The sequence below is a fragment of the Dasypus novemcinctus genome, chromosome 21, assembly GCF_030445035.2.
Source record: "Dasypus novemcinctus isolate mDasNov1 chromosome 21, mDasNov1.1.hap2, whole genome shotgun sequence".
Lineage (NCBI taxonomy): Eukaryota > Metazoa > Chordata > Mammalia > Cingulata > Dasypodidae > Dasypus > Dasypus novemcinctus.
The window spans coordinates 55,964,460-55,983,690 of record NC_080693.1 but is presented as its reverse complement, the minus strand read 5'-3'; the positions used below and the strand labels follow the sequence as shown (position 1 = coordinate 55,983,690).

Genomic DNA, 19,231 nt, shown 5'->3' with positions numbered 1-19,231 from the left:
AACTCTATATTGCTCAAACTGAAAACCAGCAGATAAGTAGCCAACTCCTATTCTCCAGTTCTTTGGGCTTGCCCTGAACAACTAACAAAATGATAATGATGGATGGACCAGTTTCATCCCCAAAACAAGGAGTATCTTCAACTGCGAGCAAAACAATTCCTTTCTTCTGTCCCATAATATCTACATCCCTTCTCAGCGTGAAGCAGTCAGAGTGATGAACATCATTCCAAATCCCTCAAGATTGAGGAATGAACAAAAATAAGGGTGAGTGTAACCATGGACCAAAGCAGATTTGTTATTATAGTTATCATCTTGTGTTAACAGAGTAACTTATAACATTGATTTAAAAAATCTGTATTGCTCAAGTACATGGCCTATGTTTTACCAAGAGCTGGTATTAAAGTTGTTATTTGTGTTCTCCAGCTTATATACTACACACTATGTTCTGCCACCTTCACATATATACCAACTAAGAAGAGAAGACTATTTTAGAGGGTTTTCTAAGTTTGCTGTACTATGAGTTAACAAGGATACTCTTCTTAGTCATTGTGTTGTGTTATTGTTTTTAACGGTCAGTACAATGATCTGAAGCATTTTCCTTTGTATAAAAAAATCAGATGGAAGCACAGCCCATAACTGCAGCTCTCTCAGTTAAATAAAAACCTAATGTCTTCCTTCCCTGATTCGTTCCCCCCATCCTGAACTAATACATGCCTTAATTTTAAGCTGCACATTTTACTGTTTCTAAAATAAGAATGATATATACTTTCCCTCAGTTCTAAGATGCTACTGATTTCTAAGTTCTTCTTATATAGATACAATGGGCTTCATCAAAATAACGTTATCTGTTGCATTATTCACAACAGTCAAAAGACAAATGTCCAGTAACAAATTAATGGATAAACAAACTGTGGTATATACACATCATGGAATATTATTCAGCCTTTTGTAAAAAGGGATGAAGTTCTGATACATGCTATGATATGAATGAACCTTGAAGACATCATGTTGAATGAAACAAGACACACAAAAGAACAAATACTGTATTATCTTACTTATATGAAATAGAGTATGCAAATTCATAGATATCAAAAGTAAAGTACTGGTTATCAGGTGAAGGGAGCTAAGGGATAATGGAGGAATTAATGTATAATAAGAGTGTGGGGTTTCTGTTTGGGGTGATGGTTAAATTCTGATAATGCATGTGAATGCGATTAATCCCACTGAATGATAAGCTTGGGACTGGTTGAGATGGGAAAGTTTATGTAGTGTATGTTTCCACAACTAAAAAAATAAATAGTTACTAAAGAGACAGTAACAATTTAACACAATCCATGATCTTCAGCTGGAACTAATAATGGAGGAGAAAAAGCACCGAAACACTGGAATACAGACTGCAAGCTTTCTATAAAGGTTAAATTTCTTGAACTAGGTAACTGTACTTAAGATAGTTAAGTAATGGAAGAGGATTTGGCTCAACTGATAGAGCGTCTGCCTACCATGTGGGAGGTCTAGGGTTCAAATCCAGGGCCTCCTTGACCTGTGTGGTGAGCTGGCCCACACGTAGTACTGATGTGCACAAAGAGTGCCATGCCATGCCATGCAAGGGTGTCCCCCGTGTAGGGGAGCCCCACACACAAGGAGTGCCTCCTGTAAGAAGAGCCACCCCATGTGAAAAAAAAAAAGCACAGCTGACCAGAGTGGGGCCACAAACACAGAGAGCTAACACAGCAAGATGACACAACAAAAAGAGACACAGATTCCCAGGCCGCTGACAAGAATACAAGCAGACACAGAAAATCCCAGAGCGAACGGACACAGAGAGCAGACAACTGGGGGGGGGAGGGGAGAGAAATAAAAATAAATAAATCTTTTTTTAAAAAAAGGTGGTTAAGTAAGACTTTGACATCTCATATTCATGGGCAAAAAAATACTTTAATAATGTCATAACAACACACATATTATTTTACCAGTTATTAATTTTTCCCTTTTGTCCTTATCTTCTCCATGACATTAATTTGTTTTCAATTTAAAAATTTTTAAAAAGATGGTTAAGTGAGTATCTTTGTTCTCAAGAAATGTACAGGGAAGTGTTAAGTGTTCTAGGAGCATTATATATACAACCTATTCTCAAATATTCTGAAAAAGGTAGCTAGATAGATGGATGAGAGCGAGGGAGGGGTGGCAAATGTTGAAAGTTGGTGGATGTGAGTAATCTGGGTATAATTGGGTGGGGAGTATGTTGGAAATCTCCATATGGTATTTGTATTATTTTTGCAAATGTCCTATAAATTTGAAATTATTTCAAAATAAATATTTAAAATGTGGTAAGCTAACAGAAGGAATACACGTTCCATTTAAGCTAGAAGGAAAATGATTTTAAAAATCCCTATCTGGGCACCCGCCTCCCACATGGGAGGTCTCGGGTTCAGTACTGGTGCCTCGTAAAACAAGATAAGCAGACGCCACCCCTGCCACAACGAGCAGATGCCACAAGCCAGCAGACGCCACAGCAGCCTGTGGGGAGCAGATGTGGCTCAAGCCATTGGGCACTCGCCTCTCATGTAGGAGGCCCTGAGTTTGGTTCTTCGTGCCTCCTGGAGAAGGTGAGCAAACAATGAGCAGACAGACAAGAGAACCATTTGGGGGACAAGAGGATAAGTAAAGAAAAATAACGTAAATAAATAACTCTTTAAACCAATCCCTTCCTCCTCTGCCATAAGTTAAGCTGTTTCAAGGAATGATTCAAATTAATATTCTGAGTTTGGGTGCTATAGTTTGCCTTGGGAAGGATTCTTAACATTAGCAACTATGGAGTGAAACATGCCAAAGTACTGGCCTGTCTACAAGGGTACTCTACCTCAAGGCCAGGATCTTTTTCTGCTTTAAGAATGGCCAAATACTTAAATATCCTCAGAGCAAGATATTAGGGACAGTGAAACCAGCTTCTGTAGTAGACTATTGGCTACTACTCTTGATTCACAGATCAGTTCATTTCCTAATAAACAAAAGGTGGCCATTTTCTACATGCTCCTGGAGAAAGTGGCTTGTAACTGTGCTGAAAAAGAGTACCACGGGGAAGTGGACTTGGCTCAATTGATAGGATGTCCATCTGCCACATGGGAGGTCTGCGGTTCAAACCTCAGGCCTCCTTGACCCGTGTGGAGCTGGCCCAGTGCTGATGCACACAAGGAGTGCCCTGCCACGCAGGGGTGTCCCCTGCATGAGCCCCACACACAAGGAGTGCACCCCATAAGGAGAGCCGCCCAACAAAAGAAAGTGCAGCCTGCCCAAGAATGGCGCCACACACAAGGAGAGCTAAAACAACAAGACGATGCAACAAAAAGAAACACAGATTCCTGGTGCCACTGATAAGGATAGAAGCGGTCACAGAAGAACACACAGCAAATGAACACAGAGAAAGGACAATGGGGGGGGAAGGGTAGAGAAATAAATAATAAAAAAAAAAATCTTAAAAAAAAAAAAAGAGTACCACAGTGCAAGACCTAATAAATGTTATGAATCATATTTCTGCATGGAACACAAGGGCAGGGGAAAAGAATCATCAAGTCTACCTTAAAAGACCCAGTGGTTAGGGCGTCCGTCTACCACATGGGAGGCCCGCGGTTCAAGCCCCGGGCCTCCTTGACCCGTGTGGAGCTGGCCCATGCGCAGTGCTGATGCGCGCAAGGAGTGCTGCGCCACGCAGGGTGTCCCCCGCGTAGGGGAGCCGCACGCGCAAGGAGTGCACCCATAAGGAGAGCCGCCCAGCGCGAAGGAGGGAGCAGCCTGCCCAGGAATGGCGCCGCCCACACTTCCCGTGCCGCTGACGACAACAGAAGCGGACAAAGAAACAAGAAACAAGACGCAGCAAAAAGACACAGAAAACAGACAACCGGGGGAGGGGAGGGAAATTAAATAAAAAATTTAAAAAAATAAATCTTAAAAAAAAAAAAAAAAAGAAGTCTACCTTAAAAGAGCCCGGGGCAAAACTGTCTGTCAATGTCAAAAGATAACTTTCAAAGATATTAATGACAAACACAACTGACATTTGTTTAAACAAATACAGAGATCCAAATACATTATATATAGTATGTACATATGTAGAATGTTTATTATAACTAAAGTACATCTAAGAAAAGATATTCAAGCTTATTTAAGTACAGAATTAAGCTTGATAGACGTCCACGTCCACCTACCATATAGGAGGTCCAAGGTTCAAACCCAGGGCCTCCTGGCCTGTGTGGAGAGCTGGCCCACATGCAGTGCTGCCAACGTGCAAGGAGTGCACCCTGCAAGGAGAGCCACCCCATGCGAAAAAAGCGCAGACCACCCAGGAATGGCCCCACACAGAGAGCTAACGCAGCAAGATGACACAACAAAGAGAGACACAGATTCCCGGTACCACTGAGAATGCAAGTGGACACAGAACACACAGCGAAGGCCACAAAAGAGCAGATAACAGGGGGAGGAGAGAGAGAAGGGGAGAGAAATAAATAAAAATAATCTTAAAAATAAATAAATAAAAGCTTGATTTAAGATATTTCCAGATAGAAAAAGAATATATGTGAAAAAACTGGTGAAATCTAAATAAAATCTGGAGTTAATAGTTATATACCGATGTTTGTTTCTTGGGATTAAGAAACACACCATGGTTGTTAACAATAGAGTAAACCAGGTGAGGAGCATACAGGCACTCTCTTTGGAACTTTTTTATAAATCTAGAATTATTCCAAATAAGTTATTTTTTTAAAAAAAACACTTATTGGAATTACAAATATTCAGTTATAACATTAATTAAAAGACTTTCTTTGAATAAAAAAGGTGGTCTGCTTTATAAATTATTTCTCTTAAAAGTGAACTTTTTAAAACTTTTTTTTTAAGCTTTGTTTTTAAATATTCTCAAGTTTACTTGGTAAAGACTATCAACTTGCAAATGGTCTGAGTTTTTTTCACCATGTATAAATGTTTTATGCCTTAAATCTCTAATGCTAAGATAACAAGACAGACTTTTTTTTTTTAATCAAATACTACAGTACTGATTTAATAAGTATAAACTTGAAAGAGCTATAGGTCTGTAATAAAAATTCAAATTTGGGGAAGGTCAAGCTTTAAAAGAGCAGCTAGTAAAGAAGGGTAGAGAAAGGAGCAGCAAGGTAAAGAGGCACACCCGACTGTGGGGACGTATAACTGACTGCTATCAAACCCATGCAAGTTTCTTGGTTTCTCATGGAAAACATGTTATACACCTATTTTTTACCTGGCATACTTATGTCCATCAGTTTCTAAATAATAGTCTGTTACATTTTTTCAGACCGACTTTTGACATTAACTGGCATGGCTAACTTTAACTTATGTATATGATGCTATGTGAATATGGAATAGCCTTCCTTAGAGCAGGTCAGCACTATTTTCCTAAGTGTGAAGTGTGCATATTTTCAGACTCAGCCATTGAGGATCTCACAATTATAAAAAGATGTGTTCGAAAGCATTCATTATAGCTTTATTTATTATAATAAAAAACTTGAAACATATAAAAGTACCCACAGACAGGGGCATACTGTAGTCATCCAAATTATGATATAGATTTATATAAACTGGCATAGAAATATGTGCATATGAAAAAAAAAAACAGGTTAAAGAACATGTGGGAACAGGATCACACAGTCCCACTTATGTGGTGAATACATAATCTGTGGCATGTCCATACAATGGAATACTACTCAGCAAATAAAAAGAAAAAAAAAAAGTGTTGACATACACGAAAGCTTGGATGAATCTCAAAAGCATTATGCTGAGTGAAAGAAGCCAGTTTCAATGGTTACATATTATATGATTCAATTTATATAACTTTCTCCAAAAGACAAAACAACAGCATTAGGTAACAGATCAATGGCTACCAGGATAGAGGGGGAGGGGGAAGGTGTGAAGGCAAAGGGAAAGCACCAGGGGCCTTCTGGGGCTATGGAACTATTCTGTATCCTGCCTATGGTGGTGATTACACAAATCTATACCTGTACTAAAATTCACAGAGCTATACATATCAAAAAGTTGATGTCACTGTATGGTAATTCGAAAAATAAATGATCTACTCAGCCTCTGGTTTCTAAAAGCCAGAACTTCTCAGAAGACAAATATATATAGAGAGAGAGAGAGATTTTAAATTCTACTCTTTTTTTAAAAATAATTTTTTGGGAAGCAGATGTGACTCAAGCAATTAGGCTCCCAACTACTACATAGGAGGTCCAGGATTCGATGCCCAGGGCCTCCTAGTGAGGGCAGGCTGGCCCGTGTGGCAAGCTGGCACACACACAGTGCTGGCCCACACGGAGTGCTGCCCTGTGCAGGAGTGCTGGCCCATGCGGAGAGCTGGCGCAGCAAGATGACACAACAGGGGGAGACACAGAGGGGAGAAAACAGAGGAGATGCAGCAGACCGGGGAGCTGAGGTGGCGCAAGACAGTGATTGTCTCTCTCCCACTCCAGAGGGTCCCAGGGTTGGTTCCCAGGATCGGTTCCCGGAGCCCCCTAATGAGGGTGCAGGCAGAGAAGAGCACACAGCGAATAGACACAGAGAGCAGACAACGGGGAAAGGGGGGTTTCGGGACCTTCTATAAAGTCCCATTGCCAAGAAAATAACACACTGAACATGGCAAGGTACATAACGTCACTTTGCCTGAATTTTCCCATTGGTAAAATGGGGATAATAATAATACTTAACTCAAAAGGTTATTATGAGGATTAAATAGTAACAAGCAAAGGTTTGTTAAATTAAAATATATATACATTTACACAGTATATGACTTTGCTACAGAAATGAAAAGACAATCTCTGGCAAACCAAGTTCTGCTCATTGCTTTTCTGATAGAGTTGTCTCTGAAATACAACCCCAGGGTCCAGAGTCTGACTTTTTGCAGAGAAGTAAATGTTCAGTATTGAGACTTTGCTGTATTTTTATTCTGTAACCACTTACACAAGTAAATTATTGTTTAAACCAGGCTCTGTAAAGGTTATACTATAGAGTTTAAAACATCTTTCTTTATCTCATTAATCATCTCTATTCCACCTAACAATGAATAAACAGGTAGACGGTGTGTGTTTCTATGAAGCAACAAGAGGTGTACCACCCTCCCGAAAGACCATTCAACCTTAACCTTTCGAGAGTTTCAGAGCTTTTAAGTTTTACTCATCTACATGGAGTAAGTTATAAATATGATTTTTTTCATCCCTAATTTTTTAGCTTTATAGTAAATCCATACCTCTAAGCATAGCTTTCAATTTTATCACTCTCCCCTGCTTATTTAATCCAATAAGCAAGTGTTTAGCATCAATTACAAGCAAACAATTTTTGTTACACACTATTCAAGGCAGTGATTTTCACACTGCCTGTCTCAACCCACTTTTTTTCTAAATAAAATAGAATAAAAAATAACAGACTGGCTCACAGATAGCAAAAGTAAGTACTGTTTTACAAAGCGTTTGTTTCAGTTGTGAATGTGAATGAATATATGTGGGTACACCCTCATTGCCTCTTACTGTGGATCATGGTCAAAACTTTGAGAAATTTCCTTTAGGGAATTAAATAAATGATAGTTCTAGATTAATAACAGTCCAATCCTACAAGTGATGCCTTCTGTGAACATGTCTTTTAGTACTTGGTGAATCACCTGACCTTAGACACATAAGCCATCTTTAAAGGAAAAAAAAATACTATATATCTAACTTTCGAATTGGATAATGAAAGGATTAAGGAGAGACAGGAAGGAAGAACAAACCACCTTTTGGATATTGATTAAATACCTGACAAGCTGGAGATGTAGAAATTTATATATTCTTTACCATAACCTGGCAAAATTAGCCATTTGAAATTAAATAGCATTTTTTAAATGTAATTGAAACATTTTCTCACCCAGCAAGCTTTTTTTAAACTTACTTTACCACATAAGATTGAAATACATTCTGTCAAACAACCAAATATTTTCCTTTAGAGCAAAGCAAGATTATCACGAAGATTATAAAAGGAGAAATCTATCCGCTTTTTAAAAAATTATTCCCCTATGTCTTTGCAATGTAACATATAAAAGAACTTTTTTCCTCTGTGATTAACCTTTAGATAACAGCAGTATTTCAAGGTAATTTGGCTTTACCCAGTAGGGGACTATAAATAGCCTATTTTTAAAAAAAGAAAAAGATTATTTTCCTACTTAGACCTATTCTAAAATCAGTTTTCATATTTAAAATCCTACTGCTATTTAGAAAATTACCTAGCTTATTTCTTCTCTAAACTAAATAAACTAAAACTGAGCTTCATGTACTAAATCTAACAAAGTAAATGCTAAAAGTGCTACTTGTCTACTAGCATCAGTTTAGACACTAGCTGCTTTACAGCAGGGTTTTTCAACCTTGGCACTTTTGACATTTTGGACCAGATGATTCTTTGTTATGGGGGCTGTCCTGCTGTCCTGTACAATGTAGGACATGTAGCAGCATCCCTGACCTCTAGCCACTGGATATCAGCAGCACAGACCCACCTCCAGCCATGACAATCAAAAATGTCTCCAGACATAATCAAATGTCCCCTGAAAGGCAAAATTGCTGTTGAGAACTACTGCTTTACAGATCTATATTTTAATCATTATTTCCATGTTTGGGCAAAAGGAGGGGAAAATGACACTACTTCAACTAAAGCGAAAAACTGTTCAACTGCAATTGTAATAGAAATGACGTCTCAGCCATTATTAAGCTACATGGTTACATATAATTATATTCCATCAACAAACATGTTGACAGGTCTACCAAATTTCAAAATATTCAAAACAAGATTAACAATATTTAAGTTTTCTTGTGTTCCTTTATGTTTAGACTCTTGAGCTTGTAAAGAAGTTTAAATACATAGCAGTTATAAAATTACATTAAGTAAAACATTTTTTAATATTAGTAATGTAGGAAGGATTATTTCAATATTATGAAATGACACAGCAAAAGAAATATTTAGCATTACAAAAACAAATATTTCAGGTACTGTAATTAGTTTTAAGGCATTTTCCATATTTAACTTCTCTTTATTTTAGGATAAAAGAATATGGGGTGGGGAAGAGATGTGCTCAGTGGTTGAGTGCCTGCTTCCTATGTACAAGGTCCTAGGTTCAATCCCCAGTATCTCCTTTAAAAAAAGGAATACAGGGAAGCGGATTTGGCTCAACGGATAGAGCATCCACCTACCATATAGGAGGTCCAGGGTTCAAACCCGGGAGCCTGTGGTGAGCTGGCCCACGCACAGTACTGATGGGCAAGGAGTGCTGTGCCGCACAGGGAAGCCCCACATGCAAGGAGTGCACCCCATAAGGAAAGCTGCCCCGTGCAAAAAAAATGCAACCTGCCCAGAATAGTAAGATGATGCAACAAAAAGAGACACAGATTCCAGTGCCGCTGACAAGAATACAAGTAGACACAGAAGAACACACAGTGAATGGACACAGAGAGCAGACAACTGCCAGGGGAGCGGGGAAAGGGAGAGAAATAAATAAAAAATAAATCTTGGAAAAAAAAAAAAAGAATATGGGCTGGGTCCTGAGCCTCAGCAGAGTTGCAACACCTACTCTCCAGTTTGTTGGACTTACCCAGGTCAGCTAACAAGGAGGTGAGGATGGACAACCACCACACCAAGGAACTGAGAGTCTATAACTGCAAGCAGGAGAGTCCCATTCATCAGCCATGTGGGATCAAAGCTCCCTCTCAATTAAGAGGTGGAGTGGGCACCATCCCAGAGTCCTCAGGATTGGGGAATAAAATATAGACTAGAGCAGACTTATTGGTACTCTACTATAGAATTATTGTGACTGTAGCAATGGAAGAAATTATATCATTGATGTGGAGACAGTGGCCACTGGAGTTGCTGAAGGCAGGGAGAGAGAAAAAGAGGTGTAATATGGGAGCATTTTCGGGACTTGGAATTGTCCTGAGTGATACTGCAGGGACAGATGCAGGACATTACATATTCTGCCATAACCTACTGAATGAACTGGGAGAGAGTGTAAACTACAATGTAAACTATAATCCATGCTGTGTAGCAGAGCTCCAAAACGTATTTATCAAAGCAATGAATGTACCACACTAATGAAAGAAGTTGTTGATGTGGGAAAACTGGGGGAGTGGGGCATATAGGAATCTCCTGTATATAAATATATATATATTTTAAGATTTATTTTATTTCTTTCTCTCCCCTTCCCCCCCCTTTCTGTTCTCTGTGCCCATTTGCTGTATGTTCCTCTGTGTCCACTTGCATTCTTGTCATGTGGCACCGGGAAACTGTGTCACTTTTTTTATTGCATCATCTTGCTGTGTCAGCTCTACACGTGTGAGGCACCACTCCTGGGTGGGCTGCGCTTTTTACACGCAGGACGGCTCTCCTTGCGGAGTGCACTCCTTGAGCATGGGGCTCCCCTACACAGGGGACACCCGAGTGGCACGGCACTCCTTGCATACGGCAGCACTGCACATGGGCCAGCTCACCACACAGGCCAGGAGGCTCTGTGTATCGAACCCTGGACCCTCCATATGGTAGGCAGGGGCTCTATAAGTTGAGCCACAACCGCTTCCCTATTTTTTTTTTAAGATTTATTTATTTCTCTCCCCTTCCCCCCACCCCGGTTTTCTGTTCTCTGTGTCTATTTGCTGCGTCTTCTTTGTCTACTTCTGTTGTTGTCAATGACACGGGAATCTGTGTTTCTTTTTGTTGCATCATCTTGTGTCAGCTCTCCATGTGTGCGGCACCATTCCTGGGCAGGCTGCACTTTCTTTCACGCTGAGCAGCTCTCCTCACGGGGTACACTCCTTGCGCATGGGGCTCCCCTACACGGGGGATACCCCTGCGTGGTGGCACTCCTTGCGCGCATCAGCACTGCACATGGGCCAGCTCCACACGGGTCAAGGATGCCCGGGGTTTGAACCACGATCCTCCCATGTGGTAGACAGACGCCCTAACCACTGGGCCAAGTCTGCTGCCCCCCTATTTTTTTAATGTAACATTTTTTAAGATCTATGCATCCTTTAAAAATAAATTAAAAATATATTTTTTAAAACTTGGAAAAAAAAGAATACAGGGCTAAAAAAAAAGTTTTGAAATTATTTTGTCACATCAAATATTTCAATATTTATTTTAAAATAGCACATTACGATTTTCCTATGAGTCAGTTGGAGAATACACTTTTTTTTTAAGATTTATTTATTTATTTAAATCCCCCCTCCACCGGTTGTCTGTTCTCTGTGTCTATTTGCTGCGTCTTGTGTCTTTGTCCGCTTCTGTTGTCGTCAGCAGCACGGGAAGTGTGGGCGGCGCCATTCCTGGGCAGGCTGCACTTTCTTTCGTGCTGGGCGGCTCTCCTTATGGGGTGCACTCCTTGCGCGTGGGGCTCCCCTACACGGGGGACACCCCTGCATGGGGCGGCACCGCGCATCAGCACTGCACATGGGCCAGCTCCACACGGGTCAAGGAGGCCCAGGGTTTGAACCGCGGACCTCCCATGTGGTAGACGGACAGCCCTAACCACTGGGCCAAGTCCGTTTCCCAAGAATACATTTTAAATATAAAAAAAGTTAATATACATAAACTTGAGTCAAAATGTTAAGTATAAAAGTATACACAGGAGGGGGGGTGGGGGGTGGGGTTGAATGGGACCTCACATATATATTTTTAATGTAATATTATTACAAAGTCAATAAAAAAAAAAAAGTATACACAGTAACCAGAACAGCATTACTCATTACAGTAAAAAACTGGACACAACCCAAATGTCCAATAATAACAGAGTGGACAAATTACAACATATTCATACAATGGAGTATTATATGAGAATAAAAATTGTTACATGCAAAAATATAGGTGAATCTCAAACACAATCTCAAGTTAAAGATGTCAGTATGTACAAATAAGTCCATACTGTGCTCCACTTATATACAGTTTTAAAAAAAACAGGTAAAGCTAATCTATGGTGATAGAATTCTGGACAGCAGCAACCTTTAGGTGGTAGTAACTTAGAAAGGACACAAGAGGCTTCTGGGATGTTAATAATCTAGTCCTTGTTCTAGGTGCTGCTTAAGAACTTTTCCACATATTTTGTTCTACTTTAATACATTTCCTTGTTTAAAAAGTATACATCTCCCTCCAACGCTGGTTCCTCAGTTATCCAGTTCATCCTCCCAAAAGACAATTAAATGTTATTAGTTTCTTAAGTGCTTTTACAGAGTTATTTTATGATAACAGGAAAATACCCAAATACATTTTCTCTCCCAACCAAACATTTATACAAACAGCAGCATACTTTATGCACTGTTCTGTACCTTGTTTTTTCATTGACACTATACCTTAGAGATTTTTTCGTAGCAGTATATAATGAGTTCCCATATTCTTTTTTTTTTTTTTTTTTTTTTAGGAGGTATCAGGGATTGAACCCGGGACTAAACCCAGGACCTCATACACGGGAAGCAGACACTCAACCATTCGAGCTACAACTGTCCCCCTCGTTGTTTTTTGCAGTTATATAATATTTATTCTATTGTATGAATATACCCTACCTAATTAACCAATTCTATACTGATGGGTATTTAGGTCATTTCCAAACTTTTGCTCAGTTCATTTTAATTTAAATGACTTTGCATGCTAAAAATAGAAGTGAAGGGTTCCCTACAATGAGGATCTTTCAGGCAAGGCAACTTCAAATATCTGGATCACAGCCTTAAGGGGAATAGGGCAAACATGTAACTTTATTCATAAAATTGAGATCACAAACACATAGTCTCCCCCCATAAAAATAAAATAAAATAAACATTTAACCATCTGTTTCAATTTTCAAAGGTCACTGTAGTACTTTAAATACACTGAGTTGATATATTCAGAAGGGTGAAAACAATTCATAAGGCCTACTTATAAATATTCCCATTTTATAGATCACATAAAGTCTATTGAATGCCAAAACTGAATAAAAATTCTAAAGCTGAAAAGTATAATGGTATTGAAGACCATATTCTGTACCACCTTTAAAGGTAAAGGAATCACATGACACCATATGTCTTTATGAAACCCAGCTAAGAGTCATAACCCTCTAATGCCACAGGCATAATTAAACCAAGAAAAATCAGGCTATGAAGCCATTCTTTGGATCATTTCCACTTCTGTTCTCTTTCAAATCCTTTCTCACCACACACTCACTGGTAGATTAAGAAACTGACAGAGCAACCAGCTATCTGCTGGCCCACTTGACTTTAGTGGACGAGGAAAAACAACAGTTAAAAAATAAAGCTCCCCATTTCCCTGCTTCCCCACAAGAAAAAAGTTTACTTAGCAAAAGGTATTAGAGTTGAGGAAAAAACATGTAACTCAATCACCTCAAGTTTGTGTTTAGTTATTCTGGGCTCACACAGCATAAACGCGGTTATTACTACTCGTACCCTGATGAAGATTAAGTTTTTTCAAGTATTCTACAAAATCCACATCAATGACCATTATTTGCCAATTCATCTTTATCAGCAATCCAATCCTAATGACTAATTCCACTGATGGGCAAGCCCCTAGGTAGTAGCTCAATAATAAAAGAAAACATGGATTTCCTTGAGGTTAATCCTAATGAATTACTGACATGTATCTTACCTGAAAAGTTTCTACGTAACTCCTGTGGGCTTGCAGATTAATCATTAGAACCTGCAAAAACTGACATCTTAATTTAATTTTATGGTAACCTAAGAAATCCTCCTTTAAAAGCTGTATGCACCGATTACAACTGTATACATACTCTTGAATCTACTTTTCAAAGAAATTAACCTCTCAAACTATGTTTAAAAACATATGGTAAAACTGCCTTTTCGTGTAAAAAACAAGGGCAGGAACTATACACACAATCCATAGGCCTAAAGCCAGACAGTTGATAAAATTTGACAGGAAAAGGGACCTTACTTTTCTTTCCTTTCCCTAAGTAAAACTGCCTAAAGCACTTAAACCTACGGCCCTAATAACCAATCTGAAAAGAATAATGGGAATTCTATAGGAGAAAATGTTCACAACTTTTTAAAAATAAAAGATAACTGCTATATAAACAAAAAGATTAACTAAAATAAGCATCTGATGTCTCCACTGATTCTGGCAAGCACTTTATTGTTTGCATTAACCATGAAAATTTACACAAGGCTTTGCACATATTTCAACTCTGGACACAGAACTCACCGATATACGTGAATGTCCTAAAACACCCCTTTCACCATATATGCTTTGAACAGGCATAAACAAGCACAGGCTCAAGGTAACACTGTACAATTTGGAGCTAAATTTTATTGTCTCCACCAAATCCAGCCAGCCAGAGAGCAAAAAGCAAAATTCCAAAAAGCACACTGCACCTGCAAGAGTCAGTAATGCTCCAAGTCAAATATTTGCAATTTCCTCATTCTCAAATCTGCCCAAATGAAAATATAGAGATCACAGCTCCAAACGTATAAATCTTGTCATAAGCCAAAATGATCTATAGTTTCACTCCCATATCACACGTGTCTTACCATTTATTGAGTCCTTAACATGTACATACACCAGGAACTGTGCTAGGAACTTGAGTACATCATCTCTAATCCTAACAAATCCCATTCTGCTGATAAGAAAACTAAGGCCAGGGAGGTAACATTATAAAGCCAGTAAATGATGGAGCTGGAATTCAAACCTAGTTATGCCCAGATCCAAAGAACTGTCTTCCTGATCCCCCTTCAGTTAAAGCCACTAACTGCAACACTATTTCACCTCTATCGAAGTAAACTCAAGAGCTGTCTGAGATGATGACAAGGGCTGAGAAAAATATCACACCTGACACTGTAACAAAAGACCCAAGAGTTCCCAGCAAGGAAATGCAGTCACCTTCTTTAGAATAACTAGTTCCAAAAGCTATAGTTCAAAATACAAGAGAATTCACATTTTCCCCCCTTTGGCTGTCTCTCAACTGACGTTTTAGAACATGGGAAATGACACTCAAGCATATATTCACAGTTTGTTTGTTTTTTTTTGGTAAAATTACTTAAAACCCTTGAGAAAAGGGTGTGTGGTTTGTTTTTTCAAATAGTTCAGGTTATGGTTTACTTTGACAGACTCCAGAGATTCAAAAACAAAATCATATCAGTAGCATTACTAATCAACTTTTTTTTTTCTACAGACTTGTAAAGTATTTTCTTACCATACTACAAGATTACTTCCCATACTTAGAGCAGAAATGGAAACAGCTCTGGGTGTCATGAATCAGATCTTGAGGCCACAGTTGCAGAAAGTAGGTGCTGTTTCCCTTGAGTAGGAGCTGCTGATCTGAAACCTCCTAAGGGAAGGGTGTCTAAAGAAGAGTGTGGAAGAAACTAAAGCAAACTGTTTATATTAATGAGAGTGAGCTGCTGGCACCACTACTCCTTAAGTGTTTCACTGCTATGCAATTGTTTTCCAGCTTCCAAGCCCTGAATCTGGCAGAGAGAATGCTTTGTCACAGCCATACCTGTTATATGATCAGCTCTTCTGTGGTGTGTGGGTGTTTAACTAGGTAAGTGACTGGTTAGAAGAGGTTCTGCAATATTAAACCAAGGAAGCATGTTGTCGTTGTCCCCTGAGATTTTAATGGTCTATTTCTTTACTATGCTGACAAAGGAACATATTTGCAACTTTGAAATGGTTTTGGTTTAGGATAGGCAAATAATTTCCAACAGTAAAACTTCAGACTGTGACATGAAGAAACAATAAAACCTGTAATATAAACCACTCGAAGCATGTTTATTAGATATTTTTTTTAAAAAGCAATATTTGCAACCTCAGCATGCCTTCAAACTTCACAAAGTACACTGCATAATTATTAAAATAAATTCTATTGTTCAGGTGTGTGGAACAGGTTCTGTGCAAGATTCCAAGGCTTCCTTGACTTCCAAAGAGCTGTTAATACCATGAATTCCTTAGCTACTCAGGACCCAAAAAAATGAAAGAAAAAAAAATTAACCTTGAAGGATTCTTTAACTGGAAAACATTGCCAGAATTATAAACTGCTAAAGAGTTGGGCGCTGTGTTTATTTCATGTCCTTGCCCATCAGTACACGATCACAAGCTGGAATAAATGTCTCAAATGAAACTATTATCAAAAAGCAAAAGTTGGGTACAGAGTAATTTAAATGAAAGTGCTGACATTTATCCCGTTTAGTGGTAAAATGGTGCAATGGTCATTCCTAGTTTTAGATTCTAAACATGGAAACTGAATTCCCTAATTACAATTAAAATCCCTCCATTAAAACAAAATTTTAAAAAATTATTCCAATGGTTATGTTACCCTTATTAAAGACATAAAATCATATTTAATAAGGTTGAAAAAATCCTCTTCACAGAGCAGGTCCTCTGCTGTAGGAACGATAAAACCTTCTTTTAAAAGATCAGCCTCAACTAACATGTTAAAATTCCTAATGGGCTTTATAAAACAGAACACGTACTCTGATGTTGAAATTGTTACATTCAGAATACAGGGTAAGGAACATACATTATCAACTGATCATATTTAAACAAATTATGTTAACTCCATTTTTAACTTTTTCTGAAAGACTCACACATCTGCTTTTTACAGGAAGACTGAAATAATACCTTATGAATTCCTGACTCAGTTTACTCAAAGAGAAAAACACAAGGAGAGGCACATAACCTACTTTGATGTTTATGTCTTAGCACCAAAGAAACGCCAATCCTTAAGAAAAAGCAAAACAAAACACACAACTCAAGTTCCTTTCACTTTTGCATAACATAAATCTTAACTTGAGGTCCCAGGACCTGCTTAAGAAACTGTAATTGCTAAGGAAACTGCCTATTTCACTGAGAAGTGGGGCCTAAAGTCTTCCATGACCTCAAAGAAAGGTTAGGGACCACTAAAGCAGTATTTTCAGGATCAGTAAAACTTAGTGGTGACCATTTTAAACACGATTATACTCAAAGGTAGTATCTATCTGAATGCTTGTGCAAGTCCTGATACAAACAACCAACGGTCAGCACTGACAGAGTACAGCTCACCACGCACAATTCAGCTGTACATGGGAATATCACTTGTATTCAGCACATACACTCACACAAACCAGCAACAGCAGCTCTTCATTCGCTAAGCATACACATGTTGTCAACAAAGCATGTACTAGTTGCCAGTCGCAGAATACCAGCCTGGCCATCCTCTGGAAAAAAATGCACATATATTCTTCCCAAATATTATCCTATTTATTGGCATGTAGATATTAAACACAACAACAGTAAATGAAATTCCCACACACCATATGTATTTAGATTAACTGGAGGGAAAAATCACTCAGGTATTACACCAAGAGTCCATGGGAGATGTATATAAGGGAAACATTATGATAATGACGCTTGGACATGAGGACTATCTGGGGGAAATCAAAGACACCCTCACTCAGGAACATCCTGGGAATACGGTTGTGGAAAGCATTCTTTTCTAAAGGCAAAAGCACATTCCTTTGAATGGCACAAGCCATTCCTGACAATGGATTCGCGATGACAGGGGCTGCTGGCAATCAGGAAGTGTGCTTGTGTATTTGTGTGGAGGGATGTACTAGATATGATCAAAGACTGGCCTCTCCAAAGAAGAGGATATGAGATCTTAAATCTTAAAGACAGACTTGGAGGGTTAAACAAGGTCATTTATCTTTTCTAGAGAAGACATCCCTCGACAATGAACCTGTTATACAGAGATGTAACGGGGGAGTCACTACCTTTGGTGTCTCGGATCTAAGGATCTTAAACTAGAGCCTGATTGGAAGAGAAAAGGAGGTGGGGGTGGAGAAAGGTCTGCTTTACCCATTGGGGTGAGTGTTGGGCTGCTGGTGCTGATTGTACATTAGATGCATTTTATCTCCAGGCGGCACAATACTCCCGAGGGTTGGAGGTTTGGGCGCAACCGCAGGGCGGGGGAGGCAGTGGGTGCAAGCCACCAGCTGCAGGGCAGGAAAATGCTTGCAGGAGGTCCGGCGCAAACCTCCGCCCGGCCCGCTAATCCACGCAACCCCAGCCTCCCCTCAGGCCTCGGACCAGCGGAGCCAAGCCCAGGTCCAGGAGAGAGGGGGCGAAAGGGCAGAAGCGGGGTGCCCCCGGCCCAACCTCAGAGCCAAATGAGCGAGGCGCCCGGGGCCTCCCCACCGGATGGGGGCTGCTCCGGCCTAGTGCGCGCAGCTGCCTCGGCGAAGGGTTAACCCGGCCCCCAGAGCCCTGCCCGACCCGGCGGGCGGCGAAAAGGAAGGGCAGCAGCCGGGAGCTAAGCCGCGACGGCGGCGTGTGCGTGGGGGGGAAGGGGCCCCTACTCACCCGGGCCGGCCGCCTCCACCTCCGCCGCCCCGACCGCCGCCTCGGCGGTCCATCCTTGCGGCAGGGGCCCTGTAGCCGCGGCGCTCGAGTAACAACCGCCGGCCGGGCCGGCCCCTCCCCCCCGCCCAACGTCTGTCCTCAGGGCCGCTCCTTAGACCCGGCCTCGGCCGCCGCCGCCGCCGCCGCCGCAGTGCTACGTGGCTGCCGCTCCGACGTCTCGCGACTCCCTTCCGAGCGCGCGAGGGCGAGCGGGGCCGGCGGGGCGGGCGGCGCGCGGGGAGGGAGGCAGGGGAGAGGGTGTGCGTGTGTGGATGTGTGTGCGGAGAGGGGCGCAGGGAGGGAGGGCGAGCGGCGGCGAGAGCGCGCGCGCGCGCCCGCGGCCCCTTCCCTCGCCGGCCGGCCCCCCCTCCAGCCCAACAGGATCCCGACACCTCCCTCCGCCCGCCCCCCCCCTCGGCATCTCGGCCCCTTGAAACGGCAGCGCGCATGCGCAGCCCTCGGGCCGGCCCTGGCGCACCTTTTCTCCCTCCTGCCACTTTGTGAGCGCTTCGCCGCCCAGATAGCTGCAGGCTCCCGGCTCCACCTCCGCCCTCTCCCACTCCGCCCACTCCCCAGTGCCCAGGTAAAGGAGTGGACTGCGCGTGCGCGCCGTTCTCCTTGGGTCGGGGGCGTGGTTGCTGAAAGGAAGCCAAAACGGAGAGTGGGAGGGTGCTGTAAGTTGGGGGTGTGCGATAGCCCAAAACTGGGGACGGGGTAGGATTAAGGAAAGGTGCAGTGAAGAGGGGTCGAAAGTAGAAAAGTGGGCCAAAGTTGAAAGAGCCTTTGGTTTTTAAATAAAGTTTTTTAAAAATCTGACTGCTGGCCTCCTTGTTCCTGGAGGGCA

The 19,231-nt window shown here is 41.1% G+C and overlaps 1 protein-coding gene across 1 annotated transcript in view; it reads right to left on the bottom strand.

Moving 5' to 3' along the window:
* The window catches only part of ZNF652 (zinc finger protein 652), a 110,310-nt gene extending 91,793 nt beyond the window's left edge, over window positions 1–18,517 (bottom strand). Inside the window, exon 1 of the mRNA XM_058284021.2 lies at window positions 18,349–18,517. The gene's annotated coding sequence lies outside the window, so the exon portion shown is untranslated. The remainder of the gene's footprint in view (window positions 1–18,348) is intronic.
* Window positions 18,518–19,231: the final 714 nt, after the last annotated feature.